The sequence below is a fragment of the Globicephala melas genome, chromosome 5 (genome assembly GCF_963455315.2).
Source record: "Globicephala melas chromosome 5, mGloMel1.2, whole genome shotgun sequence".
Taxonomy (NCBI): Eukaryota; Metazoa; Chordata; class Mammalia; order Artiodactyla; family Delphinidae; genus Globicephala; species Globicephala melas.
Genome location: NC_083318.1, coordinates 64,548,580 through 64,572,935, shown reverse-complemented (window position 1 = coordinate 64,572,935; position 24,356 = coordinate 64,548,580). Strand labels below are relative to the sequence as shown.

Below are 24,356 nucleotides of genomic sequence, written 5' to 3'. Positions count from 1 at the left end.
TCTTATGTTAAAACCTTGCATTCCTGGGATAAATCACACTTGATCATGGTGTATAATCCTTTTTACGTTGTGTTCAATTCGCTAGTGTTGAGGATTTTTGCATGTATTCATAAGAGATATTGATTTGTAGTTTTCTTGTGATGTCTTTGTCAGGATTTTGTCGCAGGGTAACACTGGCCTCACTGAATTGAGAAATGTTCCGTCCTCTTCTATTTTTTGGAAGAGCTTGTGAAGGATTGGTGATAATCATACTTTAAACATTTGGTGTTAGAATTCACTAGCAAAGCCATCTGTTCCTGGGCTTTTCTTCATGGAAAAAAAAATTTTATTACTAATTCAAACTCTACTTACTATAAGTCTATTCAGATTTTCTATTTCTTCTTGAGTCTGTTTTGGTAGAAGTGTCTTTCTAGGAATTTGTCCATTGATACATCTAGGTCATAGATATATCTTTTTTATTTCTGTGAGGTCAGTAGTGATGTCCCTCTTTTATTCCTGAGTTTAATAAGTGGAGTTTTCTCTTATTTTCATGGTCATTCTAGCTAAAGGTTTGTCAATATTGATCTTTTCAAAGAACAAACTTTCAGTTTCATTGATTTTCTTTATTATTTTTCTATTCTCCATTTCCTTTATTTCCATTCAAATCCTTATTCTTATTTATTCCTTCCTTATGTTGTTTCAGATTTAGTTTGCTCTTTTTCTAGTTTCTTAAAGTGGAAGGTTAGGTTATTTATTGCATTTTCATTGTTGTCTTCATTATCTGTCTCACAAGACAGTTTGTGAGTGACCAATGCTGAATCTCAGCCAGTGCATTCAGACCTTCTCCTTTGGGGGCAGAATAACAAGGCAACTGGATCCATGAGATGGGTATAGAGAGAATAATTGATGAAATACTGGCTTCTCATTGTGATGGAGTCCATGTGGCCTTGTAGTTCTGGGGTCAAAACATGGGCTCTGGAGTCTGGCTGCCTGGGTGTGAGTTCTGTCTCTGTCATTTAGTAGCTGTGAGACTTTGGGCAACTTAATGTAAGTTCTCTAAGCATCAGTTTCCACATTTGTAAAATCAGCATAAAGCTAGTTACTCCCTCATAGTGTTGTTGTGAGGATTAAATGAGCTAACACGTGAAGTCTCAGCCCAGAGTTGGTACATGGTGAATGCTCAGTCAGGGTTAGCTATCCTGTTGTTGTTGTTGATGTTGTTAGGTCAGATGAGCCTATGCTGTGCTAACTCCATGTAAAGTAGCTTCAGAGCCTGGAGTTGTGTTTCCATTAGTTTGTACTTCCTTGCCACCCATCCATGACCTCACCTGCACGTGCTACCAGGATGAGCCTCACCTGTGTTTGCTACCAGGCGCCGAGACACATTTCCTACTGAGGTGTGGCAGCCTACGCTGTTATTACTTCCAAATAAGAAATCTTCTTTTCTCCAAAAGATCGCTGTCCTAACTTATTTGATCATCCATCCATCCATACTGTAATGATACTATGAGAACAAAGGCAGGAAATGTATTTTCCTAAGCAAATTTGACACAGGTCAGAATGGGAGTACCATAAATTATGAAAACAGTGTCACTATCTCATTTACGTTTTACAGTACTTAAAGTTCTCCTCTTGAAGTGGGGATAGAAATGCTCTCTGTGAACGCACCAGAGGAGCTAACATTAAGATTCTGGTACCTGAGGCTCCATGGGGGTAGCACGTTCTCCCATTGCAGCTTCAAGGCACTGGCTGTTGTTTATGTGCCCAATGGAATAAAAACAGTATATACATGTTATTCTCACCCTTTAGCCAAAGGATGGCTGTTACTTTTAGAAGAAGAAAAAAGGTATAGATCAATCCTCATCAGGAAACCTTCAGTTAGCTTCCTTTAAAATGAAAATACAGCCAATCTCTAGTTATTTATGAATGGTATTAGTTAAGATAAAACTAACCTTAAAGCAAAGTAATATTTTCATAAAAATATTTTATTAACTATAGCTAGATACTAGTTTTATGTCTTTACTATTTGAATATAAATATTAGTATTTAATATTAAAACAATAAGTGAGCATTATTTTAATAATATGTTGCTTCTCTTCCTGAAAACTCAGAACATTTTCATGCATAATGTATATTTTTCTCCCTCACAGCATCTCTGAGGTTGTTATAGGGAAATAATTATTCCCATTTTACCTGTGGGAAGAAGAAATAAAATATTTCAAAGATGTTTTCCCCAAGATCTTCTAGTTAGTAGAAAAAGTACAACCAGTACTCAATTACTCAATTATTCATCCCTCCCCTTTCTCTCTCTCTCTTTTTTCTCCATTAAACTTTTCTTATTAGAAACATCACTAAGTATTAGAAAGGATGTGGATATCCCCCTTCTTTCCTCTGTCCCTGTAGGTGCAGAGAAATTCGAGAATACTAGGTTATACATAGGGAAAAAGTGAAGAAAAGAACTCATTAGTCTATAAATTGATAATCAGCTTTCTTAGTGAGATATATGTATCATTAGATGAATTTTATCCAAGGATGGGTTGAAAGTAGATTTATTTTTTGGAAGACTGAATTTAGTATGAATTAGTCAAAGATATAGTTATATTAATAATTGTTTTGTTTACCTCTTCATACACAGAGGTGAGCCACTCTTGTTCTTTGTGTAGCCATGATTACAAATAATTATACGAGGATGTGAAAGATGGGCCATAAGGGGTGCTGAGAAAACTGATGGGTCACGAGTTATAAATTAGGCAATTAGAGTGGTCTGGGATCAGCAGCACAGATGTCTCTCCCGGCTTGGGCTCCTTAAACACTTAAATGTCCAATAGAAGTTTCTGTGATATGCTGAGAATCTATAATTGAAAGTTGTTAGGTTAAATACATTTTGTAGCTCTGTGTTATCAATCTGTAAATGTTATTGGCTGTCTACTATTTTCCAAAAATTTTAGGCCAGCCAGAATAAGAGACCACTAGCACTTTAGAAGATCATTTCAAAGAGTGCCAAGACATCACGTTAAGCTGCACACACTGAAGCAACTGTAAAGTGTGTGTGTGTGTGTATTTATTACACATTATATCTAGATAGTGATTTTTTCGCAGGAAAGAAATGGATGATGTAGAGGTGAAATCACTAACATCATCAGATAGTGGAGACCACAAGGAACATCTCAGTTCCTGAGACCGACTCATTCTGGTTTCTTTTTTGTCACATTCAATTCTGCCTGCCAATCTTCAACACAGGTTCTAAAAGAAACTTCTGGTGTAAAAGAGCTAATAGATAAACTTTGACCATCCTATGTTGCTGCCTCCTAGGGGAGCACTGGGAATAATTTTTGGTGGCTACTGAAATCTTAAGACACTTCCACTCCAGTGAATGATCAAAATAAATTTGAATCCCTGTGAATGGACCAGGGGTGACTTATAGAAAACAGTAACAATCACCTGACAGATAAGGATTGATTAAACATGTATGTGGATTATCAAGATCATAGCATATAAATTACCCAGAGACCAGCCATTAATGCTGTGTAAGTGCCTTTACGGTTAAAAAGGGTACATGTGTGCTCTGTTGAATCATAGTCACATGGGGAATTGGTTCTACCAGAACTTCTAAATTCACAAACCAATGTCTCTCAACCCATTTCCCTTCTACCCAGCACTCACCACCACCCCCGCCCCCATTTCCTCTGAGGATTTTACAACTTCCATTTAAATCTGTAGCCCTTCCCAGGGTATAACATTGTCAAAAGTATTCCTTACATGTAGTCCATTTCTAAAAGTTTATGAAAAATTTAATTACTCCACAATCTGAGATAAAGTATGGACAAGAATGAATTTTATAAATTATACAGTACTATACAAATTAGTAATTATCCTTACTACTGAAAATAGAAACGTTTCTTCTTCATTTTGATAGAACAGAAGCTAGATTGTTCTCTTATGCAAATGAGAAAATTATTATATTTTTGTCATTTAACAGATTTTGAATTGAGGATCTACCGTGTAGGAATAAGCCAGTAGGTTAGGCAGCACAAAGAATATGGACATGAAAGAATTTGCTCTGTGTCCTCAGGCATCTTACAACTCCTTATCATGTCCTTATACCAGTTTATATTCCCACTAGAGTATATGTGAGTCCCTGTTTTCCCCAACATTCACCACCAGTGGGTGTTATAAAATTTTTAAATTTTTGTTGATTTGATAGGACTTTTTTTGTTTAGGTTTACATTTATTTAACTGAACAAAATTCAGTTTGAATAGAGTGGAACGTATTTTTATGTTTATTGGCCATAGAATTTTTCTGTACATTGCCTGTTCATGTCTTTGCTTGTACTTATTGGGTTACATTTTCTTTATTGATTCGTAAGAGCTCTTGCACATTAAGGAAATTGACTTTTCATTATATGTGTTGCAGCCCATCCTGTTTGTAGTTTGTCTTTGATTTTGTTTTAATAAATATTTCTGAATTCCATTTAATTCTTGATAGAAAGAAAAGTAATGATTGGGACCAGTTTTTAGTTTGATTTGAAATTTAGATAAATTATCCGTTTCAATCTTAGCTACTGTGTTTAGTTATTTAATTCTCCAACCTAAGTTCAACTATTAACTGATGTGTCTTTTGGCACATAGGTATGTGCATATAAAGAATCTAAAATGGAGATTTCTTATATCATAATTTTTTAATTCTTCATTTCTGAAAGAGAAGTAAGTACCATTAATGGTATTCTATTTCTTCAATTAATTATTATTATTACTATTTTGTAGTTTTAGTGACAGTCACTCAAAAGAAATTTAATAAGCAGTTACTGTTAATCACGTGCTTGTAAGTTTGAGGGATGTGTCGAGTTCCTCGTCATAAAAGTATGTTTTCACAGTAATGTGTTTTTTCCAATTTAAAAAATTGTCCATTTGAGTAATTATAAGGAGTCATGATCGACACTAACATTTCCATTAACACGTCAGATCAAAGTGATTTTCATATAAATGTTTTCATAGTTTCACTTGGAACTAACTCTGGGACTGATAATTTCAGTTTTGGCATTTCTAAAAACATACTGTGTTAATAAGTTGCTCCATTGCCATTTTTTTGGTTTCCTTTTCTGTAAAACAAAGCCAGAGAAATGAGGTGCTTCTCAAAGCACTGACGTGTCAAGGACACATATGGATTTCAAATTGGAAACCTGAAACAAATATGGTAGAACAGCAGAGGCACATACATGTATACTCTTACTATACTTTTATACTCTTACTACTCCTTTTTTTAAATTATTATTTATTTATTTTATTTAGTTTTGGCCACGTTGGGTCTTTGTTGCGGCACGCAGGATCTTCCTTGAGGCACGTGAGATCTCTCGTTTCAGTGCGTGGGCTTCTCTCTAGTTGTTGCGTGTGGGTTTTCTCTTCTCTAGTTGTGGCGCATGGGCTCCAGGGTGCCTGGGCTCTGTAGTTTGCAGCACGCAGGCTCTCTAGTTGAGGCGTGCAAGCTCAGTAGTTGTGGCGCGGGGGCTTAGTTGTCCCGTGGCACGTGGGATCTTAGTTCCCTGACCAGGGATCGAGCCTGCGTCCCCTGCCTTGTAAGGCAGATTCTTTACCACTGGACCACCAGGAAAGTCCCTGAGTTTTCTTATTATGATTTATGGCTCCATGTTGTAAGTCAAAAATATTTTACCAATAGTTTGGAATTCTTATCAAGAGCAATTGTTAAGCACCCAAGTTAGTGAATTTCTATAGTCTTAGTTGAGATCACACTATACATACGTTCTCTGTGTATGTCCTTGGCAGGGAGAGAGGTTGAAAGCAAATGGCTTGGATATGATATATTTTGTAAGGTGCTATCAGCTTGTCATGCAAATATGACAACTATGTAAATGAACAACAATAACAACAAAACCGAGAGAAAGTCTTAAACTTTGTGTATAAGTTTTAAGTTTCAAATGTGGAATTATAGTTTATGCCGTGCTGTGATGAAACAGGAATTCTCATCGATTTCCAAGTCTGATTGCAAATGACGTTTGCAACACACAATTGTCAACTGTATTAAAAAAGGAATGCTGAAGCAATGTGGCAGTAAAGTCATCTGGAGAAAGGCAGATACGTGGATAAGAAGCCTTCCTGAGGAAGATGATTCCGGAGGAGAATTGTAAAAGAAAACAAGGATCTGTTCGGACATAGGAAGTAGAAAGGTAGTTGGGGATTTTGTATGTGGTTGTGTGTCTGTCGAGGTTGAGAGGAACAAAGGCAAATTATGCAGTGGTTTGTAGTCACAAGTTAAACAGAGATTTGCAGTTCATGATCAAAAAGCTCGTAATGTTATGGATGACCAGGATCACATCAAATTGCCTTCATGGGAGTAGTGTAATCCCAGCCACACTTAAGGTAGATGGTTCTTCCTACTGCTTTCAGGATGGTTAGCAGGGAAAGTGGCTAAAGGAGAGAAGCAAAGAGGTTGTGCATGGTTAGTGTTGAGCTAAATTGGTAAGAAAGGAAAGGAAAATAATTGGCATTAAGAACTTAATGATGGGCTGAAAAGGAGAGAAGGGAGCTAAAACAAGAGATTATTTTATCACGTCGTCTTAATTTTTCTGATAACCAAAATTATGCTGAAGATAGACATGTATAATGTTAAAATAGAAGAACATAAAGAGAAAAACTTAAATCACCAATATTCTTACTATCCAGAGACAACTGCATTCAATATTTTGTAATATTTTTCTAGTTTTTATTTCTATAGTATCAGTTGAGCTCACACTATACATACGTTTTCTGTACTATTTTGTTTCTCTCACATGTCATAAACCTTCATTCATGACATTAAAATTCTTCATAAATGTAATTTTTAGTGACTGAACAAATAATATAATTTTTAGTGGCTTCTGTACCACCATTTATTTAACCATTTATTTCCTCAAGGTGAAGCATTTGGATAATTTCTAAATTTATTATAAAGAATTCTGAGATAAGCATCTTTGTATGAAAACTTCTTTTATTATTTCTTTAGGATAGATCTTAATGACATAATTGCCAAGTGAAAAGAATGAACATTTTCAAGGCTCTTCATATATATTATAGTTTTTTTGTTTGTTTGTTTGTTTTGTGGTACGTGGGCCTCTCACTGTTGTGGCCTCTCCCGTTGCGGAGCACAGGCTCCGGATGCGCAGGCTCAGCGGCCATGGCTCACGGGCCCAGCCGCTCCGCGGCATGTGGGATCTTCCCGGACCGGGGCACGGACCCGTGTCCCCTGCATCGGCAGGCGGACTCTCAACCACTGCGCCACCAGGGAAGCCCTTGTCCTTTTTCTTGAACATACACTCTTTGCTAATTTTAGCATTCTATCTAAACTAATCAGCTTTGCAGTTGATCTTTTAAAGATGTCCTCGTGTTTCTAATTAATGACTTAACCAGTGTTTATAGATCCACAGCAGCTAAAGTTTTAATCTGCTAGATTCTTTTTTGTACAGTTTCTATTATTTCCGTATTAAAAAGTTTTTTTTCTTTACAATATCTACTTCTATGTTCTCAAAAAGTAAGAGCTTCCTTAAGAAAAAAAAAAAATGTTCACAGTCTGTTAAAGACAACATAACTTATTTAGTACCTTGACAGCCATTCAAGCCCCAGACTATATTCAATTTCTTGGTTGATTAAGGTATTATATTTATAAAATATATTACGTTTAAGGTTAATGCCAATGTTGATAATACCCAATTCTTGAAATAAAAAAAATTCTTCAGGAAAGAAGTTTTTTTTTTTTTAATCACAAAGTAAAGAGTCAGAGAAGTGCATGTTTTAAAGTTGTGAGGTTTGTGATTGCCGTGTTAGTAACCTATGACTGTAAATCAGAATGCAGCCTACTGGCATCTCTGGCAGGAAGCTCTTGCCCGTGGACTTTGGTCAATTTGATAACACTCCCTACCTGACTCTATAGCACTTAGTGCCTGCACAGCAGGTGATGCTGCGTTTCACCCAGTATTTTATATGTTTTAATTGTTTGACATTTAATTATCTCTCCAAAAAGATTATTAGCTCCTAGTTAATAGAGTCCACATCAGGGTCCAGGTCTTTGACTGCCTTCTCCCCCTGTGCTTGAGTACGTCCCAGAATATTATTGAAAATATATACGTTTGGATGGAAAAGCACAGTACTTGGTAAATCCAGGATGGTAGGGGATTTCTGTGGTAATTTAGAGGAAATTAGTAAAACACCATTTAATTATTAAAGAGCAAAACTTACATAATACTTTGCAAGGTCACACACTTCCTGAGCTCTCATTATCCTGATTGCTCATTGGGGGCGGGGGGCGGGGGCAGTCTACCTTTTACATTATGACTTTTCTCTAGCAAATGTGGAACACGGGGCTTGGATTTTACACATTATTTATGACTTTGTAATAGATATCTCCTCTCCACTTGCATTTCAATATTTATTCTGAACTTCCTCTTTTAAAAATAAAGAGTCTGTTCAGACAACAACAGGATATATAAGGGTAAAGGCTGGTAATTATGAGACACTACAGTTTGCTATGGTAGAGGGGCAGAAAGGGATCACTTTAAAATCTAACAGGTTTCTAAGAATTAATGAAGAGTGCTGCCTAAGATAGAGGAAGAGTTTAGGGAGAGAATTGTCTTTAGATTTAAATTAGATTCTGTGACTTTTATAAATTATCATTTTACTCACCGAGCATTAAAGGTTTTCCTCCCTGGCTCCAAAGATACCATCTTATTCCAAAGGGAGTTCCCTCGCGGTCCAGTGGTTAGGACTCCGCGCTTCCACTGCCGAGGGCGCGGGTTCCATCCCTGGTCGGGGAACTAAGATCCTGCACAGCCGCAAGGCGAGGCCCCCATCCCCACCCCCAGATGTTCCAAAGGTTTTCTGTAAGTACAGAAATGCCTGTCACTGGCAGGCTCAGAGCAGCAAGGTCAAGGGTGGGTAGGTAGCTAGAGAGGTAGGTAATTAAGAGGAAAGAAAGGAGAGGGAGGAAGGGAGGAAGATTACTTACCTAGATGTGGTAAAATGTGATCTCTGAGAGCCAGAGTGCCTGGGTTCAAATCCTCATCCACTATTTGCTAGCTCTTTGTCTTGATCAAGTTACTCTATTTCTTATGCCTTAGATTACTCATCTGTAAAATGGAGACATTACTAGTACCTACTGCAAGATATATTTATGAGGGATGCATGTGTTAATATATGTGAAGCACTTAGTAACAGTGTCTTGTATCTGACAAGGGCTATAGAGAGAAGTTAGCTACAGTGATTTTATTATAGATGGAGGTGATGAGTTTAAGTAAAAGTTAGGAAATTTAGGTGATGATTCTGCTTTGTGCCTCTTCATTGGCTGCTTCCCCAAATGTACCCTTGTCAGTGTTGTATGTAATAAACATGGGTGCTTGAAGTCTGTGGTCTCTTCATGTCTGCCTGTGACACAGGAAGGTGGAGAGCACTAGAAGGACTGCTTTTGTGACAAATATAAATTTTAAAGTAAAAAAAAAAGTATCCCTGGCTTGAGTAAAGCTTGGGAAGGAAGGAGTTGGTTGGATATGGCATAGGGTTATACTTTAATTTATTGGGTAAATCTCTCTGTCACTTTGAGAAGTTAGAGACAAGCTCTGTAGTAGGCATAATTAACATATAATATTGTAAAGCTTCTGGATTAACTCATGCAGTGCTGATGCTGGAACCCTAGATTCTGAAAAAAAAAGTTAGTAGATCTGATCCACGCCCACCTCTCTCTTCTTGAGTCAGTGTTCCCTGTCATGATGAACATTTCCAAGAAGTAGGGACTCAGTCCCGCATATCCCCAATAAGGGTGAGCCTAAAGACTGTGATTAAATAGGGGCGAAGGGGGTGAGCTAGGGTAAGGGTGAGAGGAGATCCCACTGCAGCCCAGCCTGGCCAATTTAAACCCTCTGAAGTTCCTGCTAACCTGAGAAAGGAGGGGAAAATTCGTTTTACTTCAAAACAATCATCCCTGGGGCTTCCCTGGTGGCGCAGTGGTTGAGAGTCCGCCTGCCGATGCAGGGGACATGGGTTCGTGCCCCGGTCCGGGAAGATCCCACATGCCGCGGAGCAGCTGGGCCCGTGAGCCATGGCCGTTGAGCCTGCACATCCCGAGCCTGTGCTCCGCAACGGGAGAGGCCACAACAGTGAGAGGCCCGCGTACCACAAAAACAAAAAAACAAAAAAACAATCATCCCAAAGCACTTCATTCTCTCTTGGGTTCCTTTCTGTAATACCATGTACCTGGCTCTTACTACTGTATTTAAGATGTCTGCTGCCTTGCCTGTGTCCACGTTAAATAGCTATACTATGTAAGCAGGAAGTACTTGACATATGATTTAAATGAGGGTAGGTATATGCTTTAAGAGTGTATCCCACTAGACATCTAATGGATTCCAAGCTTAATTTTTATAATAAGTAATAATAAATATACTTTCCCTTGTAAGACAGGGACCGTGCAGGATGGTCCCCCGCCGCTCTGGCCACACACACACATTTTCCTTCCCTGCTGTTTCTTCTCTTTAGCTCTTTCATAATCTAACATACTATATATTTTACTGATCTATTCATTCAATGTCTGTCTCCCCCGATGAGATTATAGGGTTCACGAGGGCAGGGATTTTTGTCTGTTTTGCTTACTGTTATAGCCCCAGTACCTAGAACAGTGCCTGCCACTTAGAAGGTACTTGATAATATTGATTGAGTGAATGAAATACACAAATATTAGTTATTATAATTTTACTCTTTAAAGCAATTGTACCAGTTGAGAAGATAATGTTTAAAATTTTTAAATGAAAGCCCTCAGATCCTTTTCTGATGTCCAGATACGATAAACTCGTCAGCCCAGGTATGGCAATGTCCATTATCTAATTCTTCCTGTTGATACCGTTAATGGGATATTTAACAAATTAACCGAAAGAGAATACATAAAAGTAGAAAAAGACTCTTTGGTCTAAAGTAGTGGTGGAAGAGGGCGGGTAAAGGGATGTTAACAACGCATGCAGCTGAGGCCAAGGCATGCATATGTTGCGTGTATGTGGAAACCAAAAGCTGTCTTGGAGGCGTTAATCCTTTTATAATATTGCCATTCTTCTGGTGGGTTCTGTGTTTATCACATACATTCTTTAGGAGGACTCTCATATGTATACCTGCATGCCTTCAGCTCTTTGAACTCACTTTTCCAATGTCGGTTAGTTAGTGTCATGACCAACTATTGTTGCTGACACCACCAGTACAGATACATGGCATCAGTGCCAGTAATCGGCACTTTTTCAGATGAAAACTAGTACCTCAGTGTGTGTGTGTGTGTGTGTGTGTGTGTGTGTGTGCAGTTTCTTCCTCTTATGCTTTAGTCATGCATTAATACAATGCCCAATTTCAGCAAGGTTTTGAAATTCTAAATACATAGTGTAAAATTTACTTCTGGAAAACTATATACTGCTATTAAATAAAGAGCAAACACACATTTACTTGATCTTTACATCGGCTGTATCTTTAAGCCTTTAGGTAAGTGAAAATAAAAAAGAATGTTCTCTTAGTAGGATGTAAAAGGGACTTTAATAGATATTACCTATATTTAAAATAGCCCACATAACAATTTCCTGGCTTCTTACCAGGTCTTCACTCATGCTCCAATTTCTCTTCTCCCAGGCCTGTCTGAATCTTCTTATTCCTTTTTCCAGATCTACCTTAGAGCTCATCTTGTCTCAAGCTTCTGTTTTGCACCTGTATTTTTTTTTTTTTTTCTCTACTGTCTCAGATCTCAGATTTGCCTGCTGTCAGTCCACTCTAAAAACAAAGTTGCCTTGTTAAAACAAAGGATGCTCTTCCAGGGATGACCAAGGCACACCAGAGCTATCAGAAGTTAAGGCAGCAAATGTAACATGTGTCTACTCTGATGCCACTGACACACAGTTTTTATACTGATACATCTCCCTACATCCAGGGCTATGTAATAGGAGTCAGTGTCACTACCAGTAGAAGGGATGACTTTTACTTTTTTTGTGTGCATTTATAATAACTTGTGTGCATTGTTTTTGCCAAGACCGTAGATATCTGTGTGCCATATATGTATTTTTTAAATTAACTCTGTTCAAAGCAAAAGTAGGGAGAAGTTGCTCATTTTTGTTTAGGGCAGGCGGTAGTTTTAATGATTGCTTTTAGATATCCAGTGAAAAGCTGCCCTGTCCTTACCACCTTACTCTTAAAATTTATCATCCTGAGTTGGTTTGTTTCCTATGTTTTTGCATTCTTGGTAATGGTTGGTATAAGAATTCACACAGAAACAAACACACACACACACACTCTCTCTCTCTCTTTCTCTGTCACCCACTTGACCGACACCCATTCATACACCAAACCTCCAAACCAAAAATATTCTTCCTAATGCTTAAAGCATGTCACACATCCAGAATTGATAAAAATTCTTATATAATATACTCAATTACTCTTATATACAAGGCAGATTTTCTGGGTTCCTTTTGTAGTCAAAAGGAATTTAGTCTAAAGTCGATAGTTTTTTGGAAACACTGCCTTAGTATCGTTGAAAAATTGCTTCCATTTTCCTTTCATCAGAACCTGGCAATTTAGTTTTATACAATATTTAACATGATTATAATCTTAGACTTGTTCTGGATTTTGACCCTTTACTAAGTAACCTGCTGATAATTTTCTTGTCACTACTGATAGCTTTAGATTATTTCATTTGGGAGTAATAAAACTGTTTCTCTTAAAAAAATATAGGTAGATAAACAGATTTAAAACTTTCTTGTCACTCTGGCCTTTTTACTTCCCATCCTGGCTACTTCAAATTGCTAAAGTTTATGGGATTTAATAAGGTTCGCAATTACAGAATAACAACTAAGGGAAAACTTGAGGTCACAAGTTTGAAATGTTTGTTTTAGGAAGAGTTTCAGATTTGTTCCTCTCTTTGAACGCTGTGGAGCTCATGTTAATCCTGGTTCAGGTGGTCCCAGATGTCACAGGTTAGCTTTCAGGGACCCTCCTCCAGCCCATCTTCTGGTCCCTTCTCCCCTCGTCTCCCAGCTGCCTGAACTGACAAACTCAACCCCCAGAGTGGGTTCCATCTCTTCACTGCTTGAAGAGGAGTGTATTTACTCTGCTTAAGTGCTTCAGGTCCTGCTGATCCATTGTTATGTACGGACTGTTTTTATTATGCATGAATCATGTTTTACCACTCCTTTTTCTTTCTCTGTCCCTTCTGTTTTTCTCTGCCTGTTACCAATAAATCCATTTCCAGTTCCAAATGGATGAAGTAAAAAAAATGAGGGTTTAGTTCTTGTATAATTTTTGCCTCTATCTTTTTTCTGCCAGGCTTATCATAAACCCAATTATTGGTACTGATTAGTAGAAAAGATGAAGGACACTCACTCCAAGTTACCTACCCCAGATACAATGAAAAGAAAAAAAACCAATATTTGCTAAAAATAGAACATTTCTAAGAAATCATAGTAGTATTTTTTGAGTACTTTCTGTATGCCAGGAAGTTTTCTAAGCACTTTCTATGTGTGTTCATATATAAAGTGTTTAGAACTCAACAACTCAAGTGAAGTAAGAATTACTGTTTTCTTTGTCTACAGCAAGCAGAACAATGTAGTGGACATCCATCTTGTTTCTAGGAAGGTGAATTTAAAAAATCATTTGTTTCCTTTTAGTCAGTATTGGTGTATGAATAAAATATTTCAGTTAAATTTCCTTCTCTATGAAATGTCAGAGCTTTTGTCTTCTTGGGTCTTCCCCAGATCCATTTGTTACAGTAGGTTTGCTATCAAATTTTCAGGCTGCTGTTGAGCGTTTTGTATCTGGCAATTTTAACACCTCCCTTCTTTCTGTACCACCCACTCAAGTTCATTTCAGGTGCCCTTAGCAAATGACTCCCAAGGCCTTTAAGTGGCCAAAGCTCATTGACCAATGAGGAGAGGTGTGCCATGTATAACAGAGTTACGCAGTTCCTGGATCAGGAGCGAAGTTTGCTTAAGGAAAGCTTTTGTTACCATTAGCCTGTTGCATCCAGATTTCAAGACTGGAAAGGTAGGGAACACCTTATTTGTTGTAATTGGAAGAGAGGAGTTGGTTAAAGTAGTTTAGATCACGTAGAATAAACAAATGATCTGTTTTGTTTTTAACCGAAGGCAAGAAAAAAAAGAAAGAAAAAAAAGGAAGTTTGTGAGAATTTCAAATGCTGCACAGTTTGTCTTACCAGCAGCAAAACCGAAATTCCTAAGCTAAGAACATTTTTTTTTTAAATTAGTTTGTCTAGCATCTCTTCACTTTAACAAACTTGAAAAAACTAGGTGGGAAAAAAAAGTCATGTTTTCATAGATTGCTGCTATTTTAATTATGGGACAAAAAGCAGGAATTTATCAATAATGTCCACATTTATTTTCCAAAGTCATTTCAGAGTCAGTCGTTAAAGAAGAAATTTTAAGTGACATGTGGTAAGGAAAAATGAGAAATTAATGGAATTAGCTCTTGAGAGTTACTGCACAGAAGTTAGTGATAATGACTTTTCCTCTGAGTAAAGTGCTGGTATAAGATATAGACTCTCTTGTATCAATCATTTTTTCAAACCAATAGTAAACTTTATAAAATGGAATTAGTTAAGTGTAGGTTTATATACTTTAAAGACTACATAAATTAGTTTCACTTTTATTAGAACGAATAGTTTAGTTATAATTTATGTGCTGTTTAGATTTGTTCTAATATTAACTCAAAGAAACCAGAGATAAAGAATCTTTATTCGCTTCTTTCTACCTGGAAATGGAGCGATTTGGATAGCATTTGAAGCTAATCCTGAAAAGAAAAACCCTCTTCATTATGAATAAAGTATGATGAATCAATGTTGCGACAAAATGTATACATTAAAAAAACATATATTATTATACTTATTCATTAGCCTACATCTAATGTTTAGTATCCGAAGGTAAGTTTGAGTTCAAAGAAAAGTTTAACTGGTTTCCCATGATTGCTTTTTCCCAGAAATGTCTTAATATGGGCTTTAAAAGCTATAAATTTAAAAGCTGTAAATTTCTAACAGAAATTAGATAATGTATTTGTTTAAAAATATAATATGAGAGATGGTACCATCTGGTAAATTTTTTTTTTAATTTTTATTTTATATTGGATTATAGTTGATTAACAACGTCGTGTCAGTTTCAGGTGTACAGCAAAATGATTCAGTTATACATGTATCTGTTCTTTTGCAAATTCTTTTCTCATTAGGTCGGTGCAGAATATTGAGCAGAGTTAATTTTAGTGTTTAGTTAAAACTCCATTTCTGTTTAACTTGTAAAGAGAATTTTTTTAGTGCACATTATCCCTAGGTATAAATGCCCAGTGATTTCAGTTATCTCAGATTCTCCCCTTTTCAAAAATTATTTTTATATGCTCCTTTAAAAGACTTGCATCCTGAAATTTTCTACTTATATTAGACTTGTTCATAATGCCGCCTTATGAGAAGTCTACTCTCGAGATCTCCCTCCTAAGTATCTTGCTGTGGTTGACTCTTTGGGGGAGGTGGATGTAGATCAAGAACCAGTCACGGAGTTAACTATTCACAGCAGCCATCTTCTCTGGTACAAGTAAATGCTGTTTCTCAATTCCAAGCTGAGGTTCAAAGGTTTAGACTAACTTCACAGATCAGAGGTCAGGCACGAATTGCTGCAATTTGTAGTTCAGTTCTGCCGATATGACAGAATTTCACAGCTATGATGATTGCTTTTTCCACTTCTGCACACAGGCCAGGCTGGGCAGTTAACAGCATAATTTGTACAAGTCAGCCCTTGGCACCCAGGTTTAATGAGTAACTAGCTGGTGCCTTAGGTTTCACTGGTACAAGGTGCACATTATAAAAAGGGTCAAATGTCAATGCACAAAGATGGAGGGGGGCTGGGTAGTGATATATCAATAACCACCACCTGTGAATCGTACATAAAGAATTAGTAACTTGCGTTAATTTTAAAAATAATTTCTCTGATGTGAATGTTAGCGTGTTTGTTTTCTTTGCTACTAAAAGAGGTAGATTATTTTATTAAATGTTAGCAAGAAAGATCTGACTAGAGATTATTGACAACCGTAGAAAGTGAAATTGCAGGCTCTGTTTACTCCTTTCATGGGGTCTCTGATTTCTCAAAAACTTCCCCAAATATGCCAGCTTTTCAAGAATCTAGGGAACAAATTGGGTAATGAGGTATTTCTGAGCTCATGATATTTATGAGTATCTAACATTCTCTACTTTTCATCCAAAAAGTTAAACTCCTATCTTTATTTCTAACCCAAGTTGAGAGTATCTTTTACTGTTTAAAGTTGAATATTGAGACGCTTCAAAAAATTCTTAGGTGTTGGGCCTTGAAAATCCATGGGTTTGCCATTCACAGTTTTGACTGCTCATAAATGACTCTGAAGCTGCAATATAAATACATATAGAGTAATTTGTCACTTTTGTTATAACACAAATTTTAGTTTTCCACTCTTCCAGACTGGGGTGTAGAAGCAATCGGATTCTTCCATAGAGCAGAATAATTAAGAGCACAGATTCTGGTCTCAGACCTCCTGGGGTTGAATCCCAGCTTCATCATTTACAGTTAAAGGACCTGAGCAAATGGGCAGCCTCCTTCTGTTTAGTTCCCTCATCTCCAGGATGAGTATAACCATAGAATTTGCTTTGTGGGGTTGTAGTAATGATTAAATAAGACAGGGTACACGAAATGCTTAGCACGGTGCCTGGTGCCTAATAAGTACTCTGTGAATATTAGCTGTTATTAATATTATTAAGTTACATGCTTTGTGCACAAGCCTCCCCTACCCTGTACATCATCCCAACTTGTTTAGACTTGGTCTTTCCTCTGTTCAATTCAGGAGGGACACAAGATAAGGCATAGTTGGGTAAGGCGATCTGGGAATGTTTTAGATGCATTCTTTTTGAATATCATGGGGAAGCGTATTTTTAAATTCCTTGGTTTCAAGTCTAGCACTCTTCTATATGCTAGTTTTCCCCCCAATTGATTTGCTGTCACGTGGCAAAAACTGTAAAAAAAGATAAATCCAAATCATCTGGTTTCCTTTGAGAGTTGTTTTCCTTCTGCCCTTTGGTGAGAAACATTTGAGTTAAAAAAGAAAAAAAATCCATAAATGATACCATACCAGTGGGCTAAATTCTATCCCCGATGATATGCATTATACTTACTAGAATTCATTCTTTCTTTCCAGAAACACCAGAAATGAAAATCTTAAAAAGGTGATTTTCTGTGTTCTATTTCTTCATTTTGTTCCTATGCAACACAGAAGTGGCATCTGAATAAAAACGTGATACTACCAGTGACAATATATAAATTATGTGCTTAGCATTAAAAAAGTAGTAACAATTCCTCACACTAATTAAAGTATGAAGCACCTACTCCTGTGCTAGGATTGTGTGTGGGACACTGGGATTATAGTAATGAGTCAGATCTAGATTCTGCCCCGGGCAAGTTTACAATTGCCTGGAGAAGACTGCTATTATACCAACTACTGTAAGATTAAACCATATAAAGTTGCCCATATTCTACCGTTTTTGTCCCCCCAAACAGCAATTTCATGAGGTTCAAGCCAGTGTTACGAGAAGCGCTGTGAGGGATTATATGACGTTTCAGGAATGTTTTGAGGGGCTCCAGGGATGACCTCTGAGGAGTGACGTGTAAGGATGAGAACAAGCTGGCTAGGTAGGAGCATTGGTGAGGGTTTAAGGCACTGGGAACAGCAAGTGTTAAGGGGGAAGTGACACAAGATGAGGCTGGAGGGAGCAGCCAGTCTTCCTTATACACCTTACTAGGGATACTGATTTTATTCTAAGGGCAGTGGAAGAGAGTGTAGAGGTTTAAGCAGGAGGGTGACATGATTGAATTGTGTGTTTTCAAAAGGTCACTTAGCCTGTCTTGAGAGCCAGATTGATTGCAGCAGGCAAGAGTGGATGGGTGAAGTCAGCTGGGATACTACTGCAGGCATCCAGGCCGGAGTTGATGGTTGGCAGTTTACATGATGCGTTCAAATGTAGTGTCTCATTTTATCCTTGTAACGACTCTCACATGTGGTGTTAATAGCAGCTTCATTATACCGGTGAGGATGCTGAGGCCAAAAAGCTGAGTGGCATACAGGTGGTCTCACACTGCTGGTGGCAGAGCGAGAACCAGAACTCTATTACTAGACTGTTGCCCTGGTAGTCTCCTGGTAGCTTTAGGCCCGTGTCCTAGCGTCCCTGGGTGTGGGCAACTGGTTTATCTTTAGAAAGGATTTTTTTTTTTTAATTTTTTTTTTTTTTGCAGTACGCGGGCCTCTCACTGTTGTGGCCTCTCCCGTTGCGGAGCACAGGCTCCGGACGCACAGGCTTAGCGGCCATGGCTCACAGGCCCAGCCGCTCCGCTGCATGTGGGGTCTTCCCGGACCGGGGCACGAACCCGTGTCCCCTGCTTCGGCAGGCGGACTCTCAACCACTGAGCCACCAGGGAAGCCCAGGATTTGTTTTTAAGAAACAGAATTCTCATTTGTTGGTGGAGGAGTCAGGGTGAGAAAGTTATTTTTAGCCTTGGTTTATGCGTGAGAGTTGAGAGAAGCAGAGTGTGACATGGAACTTGATATTAGATTGGAACATCCTTTGGGAAACAATACATTTATTAATTTCACATACTTATTTACACCTGCCTCATTGCAAAAGTGGATTTGAACTGCTTTCAAAAATACATATGGTAGACAAAATAAAGAAGAGAGGGTAAAAAAATCAGGGTAGGCAAATTAAGATGATGCCACAGGCGTCATAAGTCCAACAAACGATTGCCCTCAGATCCCACCATTTGTTGAAGAAGGACCCATGAGTAACTCTTAAGATTCACATGCCTGAAAAATTGAAAACAAACGAGTGTTCTGCTCAGAACAGCTTTTTCTTCTACTGGAATCTAAGAAAATTTCCCCAGTTGATCTTCCTAAAGACTTCATGATATAATGGACAATATCCATAGCTTTTTCATACAACAAGGAATGGGTGAGGGGTTGGAATGAATTAATTAACCCAGTTTATGTCTGGAAATAATTCTTTTCTCTAAGAACTTCCCCACAAATTTTACATGACCTTCAGTAAGACAGTTTCCTCCACAGTAAAATGGAGGATTTGTACTAGAGATCGACTTCTCAAACAGGTTGCCCCGAGACACCCAATTTTGTGTCAGGAGGAGTGTGAAGCCACGGGAAGAAAGTAGCATGTGGGTTTCGCTTGAAGATTTTTATGACAAAATAATATTAAAATATTTATGAAATGGGTTATGTTTGGAGCCATTCTGGAAAATCGGATTTTTCTGGAAACAAATAGTCCGAAGTGTTTTATTTGGGGGAAATTTTCTGTTACTTGAATAGCTGTGAAAGGCACTTCAATAATTCTTCTTCCCATCATTAAGATTTAGCACAAAACTATATAAAACCTATAATTTCATTTATATATTAATAATTTGCTTCCAATTCATAGAGTTTACATGTCCATTACCATGATATTATTTCTCAAAGGAAAAAATTTGCCATTATAGAGAGAAAACTTACAATTCTGCACAAATATGTGCCAGGAATGGTGCTTTACAAGTATTTTCTCTGTTCTCCATGCAGTCCTGCAAGGAATTAGCTCCACTTTATGGATGTGGAGACTGAGGCTCAGAAAAGTTGAATAAATTTGTCTGGATTCACTTAACTAGTAAATGAATAGTGCAGGAGTCTACATTTTATTCTGTTGCCTTGACAGGGTAGAATTAATTTCAGGACACGGCTTGTGTAATTTGCACATTTATTTTTATTTATGAAACACTGTGATGCTGATCATTAGGTATTATCCAGGATGTAGCATTTAGAAAATCGACCTCACAGACGAGGGTGAGGATTATATGCTTTGAGATGTACAGAGTTTAACAGCAATTACTCTATGATTTATTTGAGGGTGTGGCTTTTTTTTTTTAGTAGATCATTGATAATAAGGATTAAAGCCAGCTCATGATTTAGTTATTTTTTTAAACATCTTTATTGGAGTATGATTTAGTTTTTTGTTTCTTGTTTTTTTAACTTTTTTAATTTATTTACTTTTGGCTTCGTTGGGTCTTCATTGCTGCGCGTGGGCTTTCTCTAGTTGCAGCGAGCGGAGGCTACTCCTTTTTGTGGTGCTCGGGCTTCTCATTGCAGTGGCTTCTCTTGTTGCGGAGCATGGGCTCTAGGCGTGCGGCCTCAGTATTTGTGGCATGTGGGCTTAGTAGTTGTGGCTTGCAGGCTCTAGAGCGCAGGCTTAGTAGTTCTGGCACATGGGCTTAGTTGCTCCGCTCCACGGCATGTGGGATCTTCCCAGACCAGGCCTCGAACCCGTGTCCCCTGCATTGGCAGGCGGATCCTTAACCACTGCGCCACCAGGGAAGCCCTGATTTAGTTTTATTGCTTGTGTTCCCATAAAGTTATGAATCCCATCGAATGCCTTGCCAGTCATTGCATTATAGAGATAGTTATGGCAGAATAATTTTGGAGCTGTAACTGACTTTAGAAGCCATTTATTTATTTGTTTATTTATTTATTTATTTTGGCTGCACCGGGTTTTAGTTGTAGCACACGGGATCTTCGTTGCAGCATGCGGGCTTCTTAGTTGCGGCATGCGGGCTTCTTAGTTGCGGCATGCAGACTCTTAGTTTAGGCATGCATGTGGGATCTAGTTCCCCGACCAGGGATCGAACCAAGGCCCCCTGCATTGGGAGCACGGAGTCTTATCCACTGGACTGCCAGGGAAGTCCCTAGAGGCCATTTAATTGGCGGGTTCCAAATTGTGCTCTGTGGTCCTAAAGATCCTATGGTGTTTCCATACAGCCCCCGTGGATGATGGAGCAGAATGGGTGGAGATGCTTCCCCATATCATCCCCAACCACCAGTTGAGCCAGCTCCTGTTTTATCAGTTTGTTTCTGCATCTAGGTAAATTTTTGGTGGAAGAAAGGACGCTACACCTAAAAAAACGAAGGAAAACAAAACAAATAGTAAAAAACCAGTTTGAAAACTACTGGTAATCCAACTCTTTTATTTCTTCAGGGGAGCAAACTTTGGCTCAGCCAGGGAAAAAAAATTTGCCTGAGAACACAGAACAAGGCATGGCAGAGCTAGAGTTAAAATCCCAGTCTTCTAGGTGCTCCGAGTCTGGTGTTGCAGCCACTGTGCCATATTGAATCGTGGAAGTCATCTGGATCTTCAGATGGCTTAATGAGGGCTCTCCAAAGTGAGGAGAGAATATTCCTGAAGTTTGGTAGATTACATTTTCAGATGTGAAATACAGGTAAAAATTTTGTGCTTAGGATATATTTTAACGTCTCATCCAAAATACCCTTATCTTGAACTTAAGTTTCATAATCTGAATGTTTTCTATATCATGATTTTTAAGATTATCCTAGGATCCCAAATCCTACTTTTTATAGTAGTCCATGCAAAGAACATCCTCAGAAGAGTCTTAACTCTTCATTTTAGGGCAGAATAACAAGTTGCTTTTATATCACTTCTAATCAGTTGGTAGTGGTTGGCTGGAGCACTTGTTTCAGTGGTTTTTGAGACCCTCTTTGGATTCTGCAGGCAAGAATGTGACGATCCATAGTGATGTGTGGCATAAGCCCCCAGATGGGGCAGGGGGAGTCCATGAGCTAGATAGTATCATCTCTGTAAAGAGCACCACCTCTTCTTTTTGTGAATCTATAAGCATAAAATATAAGCTACATGTGTATTCATTCCTGAACATTGTGTTGTGCATTTTGGAGTCGGTGGCGGGGTGGGGTACGGATAAATAAGACAGAGGGGAAAATAAAACAAAGGAAGAAATTGGTCATTTTCTTATTACTGTTCCCTGTCTTTTCAAGGATAGAAGGAGGAATAAAGGGTTGCATTTCTTGGTTTGTAGAGACTTTGTTAATTAGTAATAGTAATTCATTTTTTGAAGAAAATGGCCCCAAATTCGTAAGGCACATACGAAAATTATATTCAAATAGAAAACATTCCTAGCAATTTTTTTTTTTTTACCTCTTAGGATTTGCCTCAAAGGGCGCTCCACAAATTGAACTGAGAAATCCCAAGGAAGCTGCCTGAATCTCCTTGCATATTCGTATTCAACATTGTGTAAAGGACCAGACAAATCAAATTGGTGGTTTTTGGTAAGTACACCCGCTGGTGTCCTTTTCTTCTTCACTTAAGGAAAACGTTAAATTTTCATTCTTATGAACCAAGATGTCTGCTGTATAGACAATGTGTACCTGGTGTATGTTTATGTTGCAACGTTAAGTAGTACATAGAACTTGATAAGTCATTTGGTAAGTCATTTTGAACCGACAATATAAAATCCTTATTTCTTTGTTGTTTACATCTTTGTGGCCCAAGAGGAAAAACTACTGCTGCTGATATGTGAGCATCTTAGGAATTAAGGAAAAATGTGCATTGCTTATAAATGTCTCCCTCACAAAAAAAAAAAAAAAAAAAAAAAGATCAAGGGTATTTCAATCAGAGTTGTCTTTCAAAATTTTGGATGCAAGGAAGGGTCCTTTGTACAAGCTATAGAAGATACTGGTATGTTCTCAAACAATCCTTGTGCCTTCTCTAATTTCTGTTTCCTCACCTGTCATATAAGGTAAAAATAACTACTGTTATGTTAGACTCTCCAAATCATGGCAATCCAATGAATTACAACATATGTAAATATACTGTGACAACTATATAATTCTCCACAGACAGAAGGTATTATTATTCTGTGGGTGATAATCCTGTGTATGCTATGGCAGGGATGGGGGCATAGAAGAAAGAAGCTGCTCGTATCAGCTTCACCCAGAACCTTGGATGGGCAGCCCTCTCGGCCACAGAAATGGCCCTCACTTAGCTTTGAAAGGTAGAGGCAGTAGATCCCTGTGTGTTAGGGAGGGGCTACTGGTGACACTGATTGCCCAGCAACTCCCCATGCCCCGCCGAAGTCCCTTTTCATATCCTCTAGGCTGGATTCTGGATTCAGGGACTCAGAGAGCTAAAATTGTTTTAATTATATATATTTAACTGTTTTAATTATATTTATTTTTTTCTATATATTTTTATATATATTTTTTCTTTTTCTGAAAGCATATTAATTAAAGGAAACTTGGAAATTAAAGAATAACATAAAATTATTTATAATCCCACAATCGAAAGGTAACCACAGTTAACATTATAGTATATTTAGTCCTTTTAAAGTTTTTAAAAAAATTTCATATATATTCTAAAACATTTTTTAACAAGGTTAACAGAGTTGAGAACATGAAATAAGTATTCTAGCCTACAACTGTGCTGTAATTTTTATAGCCATTTCCATACTGCTGAACATTGTTTGTTACATCACATATAAATACATGCTATTATGTTCATTACATTATGCTATAAATACCACAGTAGTGAACATGCCTGACTATAAATTTTACTCATGTCTCCAATTATTTTCTTGGGGTAAATTTCTATAAATGGAATTAATGAGAAGGAACTGCTTTTAATGACTACCGTAAAGCTCTTGATGTTGTCAAACTATCCTCCAGAAATGTACCCAATTATATTTGCCTTCCCATCCCCACCTATTATATATGACAATGTTCATACCACTACACACATGTACAGATTGAATTCTATCACGTTGAGAAGATGTAAAATTATAAATATTTCTACAGAAGCTCAGGAAGTATAAACCTGTTCCCTCCCCCTGGCCCAGCCCAGCCTTAACCAACACCAGGTCTCTGAAGTAGAAGACAGTATCATCCAATCGACACTGCATCCACCTTGATCTCTCAGATCTGTTCATGGGGGAAAGCACCTATGAGGCTTGCATTCATTCACTTGGCATTCATTACGACTGCTTGTGTTCATTTCTGTACTGTGTGCTTCCGGGGAACAAAAGAGCTTTTCTTTGTCTACGAGAAGCTTAATTCAGTTGGTGAGTCCAGACAAACAACAAACAAAAATACTTAACCTTGGATAGGTCACTTAACTTCTCAAGACCTGCTTCTTCTTCTTTAAAGTGAGAGGTTCAATTTGTCTATATCTAAAGAGTGTCTGAGGTGGTTTTTAGTAAAAATATGTGAGTACACAAAGTAGTGAAAACAGCAATTAAAGATATCTAAACTTTGAACAACATGATGTGTTGTATAATTTCCATTATCCCACAGTGAAAGCACACCAGTTCTTTAGGAGAAAAAAGTTTCCCTGCGTTAAATACTAGGAAAAAATTTCAAGTTAATCATATTTTAAAATGTAAAAGTAAAGTAATAGGAAAATCCTTCAAGATGGCCTCTAAGGTTTCTTTTAGCTCTAACATCTATAATTCATAAGTAATAGATAAAAT

General features: G+C 37.7%; 1 protein-coding gene across 2 annotated transcripts in view; it reads left to right on the top strand.

Annotated features, from left to right (window-relative positions):
• RBM47 (RNA binding motif protein 47) overlaps positions 1–24,356 on the top strand; it is a 162,721-nt gene that overhangs the window by 104,047 nt on the left and 34,318 nt on the right. For both annotated transcript variants that reach the window (XM_070045530.1, XM_070045529.1), the window contains exon 3: positions 22,038–22,161. The gene's annotated coding sequence lies outside the window, so the exon portion shown is untranslated. The remainder of the gene's footprint in view (positions 1–22,037; positions 22,162–24,356) is intronic.